General features: G+C 39.1%; 1 pseudogene; it reads right to left on the bottom strand.

Annotated features, from left to right (window-relative positions):
* Window positions 1-3,405: 3,405 nt before the first annotated feature.
* LOC120869322 lies at window positions 3,406-3,814 on the bottom strand (annotated as a pseudogene).
* Between the last annotated feature and the right edge of the window lie 660 nt (window positions 3,815-4,474).

Raw genomic sequence — 4,474 nt, 5'->3', positions numbered from 1 at the left:
CCCAGATCAATCTCTGTTCCCAGTATTATTCTCCAACTGAAGAGTTAGAAATACGTGGACCAATGGCCCATTCTAGGGCTGAGTTAGGGGACATGCAAGATGAGCCTGGAGCATTTTAACAGTGCCAGAAAATAACAAAGTGCTACACACACACACACACACACTCCAAACTACAGAAACCAAATTGATAGGGGTGTGTCAAAAAGACACAGGAGCCAACTGAAAGATCTCCCAAGGGTCAAGGCTGGAATAATTTGAGCAATAAAATAAATAAATTAATATTGGATTATAACCCAAAATATCAAATAAACACACATAAGTCTCACTGATATAGACAACTACACAAGGAAATAAATAGGGAGAAAAAGATCTCCCATGCAGAGTAATTCCAAATAATTTATGTAGACACTCCTTTTTCAAGAATGTGAAGCATAACACATTAACTGTGTGCAGCGTGGGCTGCACATGAGTGATCGGTTCTCAAAATGTAGTCTAAAGCTATTCTAGTAAAAACAGGTGATACCAGAAGAATTGTTAGCGGAAAAAAGAAGTATTCAGGAACAGATGCACAAATATACATGAATATTATAAAGAAAGCATCTCAAGTTAGTGAGAAAAAAGATCAACAAATAGGGTTGGAACAACTGGCTATTCAGAGAAAAATTAAACTGCCTGAATTATAGTTTAAAGCAAGAGAAAATGAAATCACAAAAGAATCTGGGAAAGACCTAAATATTCTTAACAATGATCTGAGAGGTAGCAGAAGGGAAAAGCTATTGAAAAATAAAAGCAAAAAAGGAAACCACGAAAAAAGGCAGTGACAAAACTGACTACAGACAAGTTCAATGTCATCTGCTGCTAAGTCGCTTCAGTCGTGTCCGACTCTGCGACCCCAGAGACGGCAGCCCACCAGGCTCCCCCATCCCTGGGATTCTCCAGGCAAGAGCACTGGAGTGGGGTGCCATTGCCTTCTCCCAATGTCATATAGATATGTAGAAAACACACTGGGGGGTTTTTTTCCTCTCTGAATTGGATTAAGGTGATCTTTTTTTCTTCTTTATATTTTCTTTTTCAGTTTTTTAATTAAAAAAAAAACACTTTAAAAATACTACTTGTATAATTAGAAAATTGCCATTAAAATCTAAAATTAGAACAGTTTAACTAGGGAAATTGCTTTAATGAAAAGCTACCCTACCTCACAAGGTTGGCTAAGGGTCTACCTGTCACAGTCTCTCACAGTTCTTTTCACAATTATAACATTACTTGTGTATGTATTTATTTACTATTTACCTCCCCTCTCCTATCCAAATCCAAGTCTTTCTGAATGCAGGTTCAAAGAGAGAATTAGTCCCTAAGATCTCCATTGTAAGAAATGAAGTAACTTCTCTTGTAAGCATCTAGAACAGTACAAGTACCAGCCTGGGAAGAGCTGAGGATGTGTTGTGTAGTTCAGAGGGGAAATGGTGCTTGAAAAAAGGCACAGAATAGCCCCTGAGCTCTGTTTAAGTCTGAGGGCAGAAATAAATCTTGTTTCTTCTGGTCTTGCGCTTGGTGGTACAGGAGGTGCTGAGTCAACTGATAATCTGCTCAGTGCTCTATCGGAAATATTCTGCTCAAAGAGACTCTTCCCACTGGAAACAAACTGAGACTCACACTGGAACAAAGCAGAGGAAATTTTCATGCATTCTTTTATTTGGGGGCAAAAACTACTATAAGAAAGAAGTTAGAAAATACTTGGCATTTTGACCTCATAGGCAGTCAATTTAGCTAACTGGAATCCAAGGGGAAAAGATGGATTCCTATCACTGATAAAAAGGAAACAGTAACATGTATCACGGAGAAAGCAGTGGCCCCCCACTCCAGTACTCTCACCTGGAAAATCCCATGGATGGAAGAGCCTGGTGGGCTGCAGTCCATGGGGTCGCTAAGAGTAGGACACGACTGAGCGAATTCACTTTCACTTTTCACTTTCATGCACTGGAGAAGGAAATAGCAACCCACTCCAGTGTTCTTGCCTGGAGAATCCCAGGGACGGGGGAGCCTGGTGGGCTGCCGTCTATGGGGTCACACAGAGTCGGACAGTACTGAAGTGATTTAGCAACAGTAGCAGCAGCAGCATGTATCAAGGCAAATTTTGAAAACATTGTATCAGCCAAATAGATACTAAATATATCATGTGGTTAATCCCTAGGCTGGGTATGGTGAACAACAACACATGTAGAACATATTGAACAGTTTACATTTTTTCTAAGTACTGAATAATTAAGTTAGTGCAAACAAACAAACAAACAAAAACCCCACCTAATACAATTGGGAATTAGGTAAAGCACCTCAGACAAGTTGCTGACATGCTTTATTTTGGTAACATTATTTCTCTTATAAAGCTGGAAATATAGTTCAATAAATTATTTACATAAATCTTACCTAATATCCTGATCTTTGTGCTGCACACACTTGGCATTATGAACAGAGACCTTTTCTTCCCTTTGTTATAATAACAGCTTCCTCATTCATCACACTTGATGCCCAGTTACTCACTCTTTCTATCCTGTTTAAGTCTGTTGTTAAGGAATGTCAGTTTCCCAGTATCATACTTGACATTCTTCTCCATTAAAGCCCAAAAGGAAATAATTCTCTGAAGACAAACCCCTGTTATATCCAACAGATGTACTTTCAGTTGTATTGATATTCTGGGTATCTGGACACACATTGTGCTGTAAGGTTTCTTAAAGTCGCACTAATTAGCCTCTGTCTTTAACTTTGCATTTCTATATTGTATACAATTACAGGAGGAATGTGTGTGTGTGTGCATGTGTGTTCTCACCTGTAGTGCAATATACTAGCAGAATAAAACAACCGAGTATAAATCTATGTGTACTCTTCTAGAGAACATCAGACTGCACATCTGCCCGCATCAATTGAAGACCAAAAGAGAGTTCTTCTTACAGTATACCAATAAAGCCTTTTTGCTGAAATTAACCATTTTAAAAACTGCCATTTGCAACAAGGTGGTCATTTAGAAAAAAAAAAAATTCTCTTTCAAGCTTAAGCAACTTACATAGTGTTGCCCTTAATTATATCTTCTTTTGGTTTGGTTTTTGAAACCCGAACCAACTGGAACATGCTCAGTCATAGGACAGCTGAGAGATGAAATAACCTACAGAGGGCTGGGTTAAAACCAAAGCTCAAAGCTGGAGATGAACCTGTACACTCTCTCTCTTTTAAAATATTTACTTATTTGGCTATTGGGTCTTAGTTGTGGCACTAGGGCTCTCTAGTTGTGATGCACAGGCTCCAGAGCACACAGGCTCACCAGGGATTGAATCCATATCCCCTGCACTGCAAGGCAGATTCTTAACCTCTGGACCACCAGGGAAGTCCCCCAAACCAGTACACTCTTTTTTCTTGGCAGTTCAATAACTTAATTGGACAATCAGCAATTAGATCTCAACCATACTAACTGTCTGTAGATTTCTGAAAGTGGCAAAAGGCATGTGAGTAACCAACATGTAGAGCTTGTTTGGTTAGCCTTCATCTTTAATACATTTTCTGGACAACTGCACACAGATCTGGTATGGGATGTCCCTTATATCTTTGACCCAGATGTCTTTGTTGAGCCTGGTATAGATGCGCACATCTGGGGTTCCCATCTCCTTCATAGCAAATTTCTGTACTTCTTTGAGTGCCCAAGGGACAGGCTTCTTGAAAGCTACTTCATGGACGCGCTGTGAACCCTGATAGCATATTCACTGGTCACCACCTTGTTGATGGTGGGCTGGCCCTTCTTCTCACTGCTCTTTTTAGCAGGAGCCATCATCCTATAGCACCAGGATACTGGTTTGGATTGAAAAGCCCAAACCAGTAAACTCCTAAGTCATTATTCTTTATTCCAATATTTAAGTGCCAGTATCTACTTTATTTCATTGAGCACCACTTCTCAGCTATCTTGCAGACAAACAATTGGGAGTCCACATGAGCAGGTTAGGGGGAGATGTCAGAATTAGACACACCTAGATAGTCCATTGACTAGCTAAGTGTTCTTAAAGAAAAAAACAAACCTCTTAACCTTCAGCAGTCTCAGATTCCTTACCCATAAAATGTGGGGACCAGTACTTACATTTCTATGACCTAAGTGAAGGACATAGTTCATGGAGTCACAAGAGTCAGATACAACTTAGCAAATGAACAACACAATGGGAAGAAGCAGGGGAGAAGGTAGATGAGCAAGTATTAGATGTAGGTTATAGTCCTAGATTTTGTTTCGGGTGGTGGGATCAAAGGTGTTTATGACTTTATTGAAAATCAATAATTAAATAAATGAATAAACAAATACAGATCATGAACAAGCTAAAGATTATTTTAATATAATTCTGTGCACTGAGACCTTGATAATATTTATAACAGTATTAATAGTAACAATTGTACTATGTATTTTGTAGGGTTTTTGTTGGCTTTAAGTAACATGTGGAGTGTT

Source organism: Oryx dammah, unplaced genomic scaffold (genome assembly GCF_014754425.2).
Source record: "Oryx dammah isolate SB20612 unplaced genomic scaffold, SCBI_Odam_1.1 HiC_scaffold_10, whole genome shotgun sequence".
Classification (NCBI taxonomy): domain Eukaryota; kingdom Metazoa; phylum Chordata; class Mammalia; order Artiodactyla; family Bovidae; genus Oryx; species Oryx dammah.
This window is presented reverse-complemented; position numbering and strand designations above follow the sequence as displayed.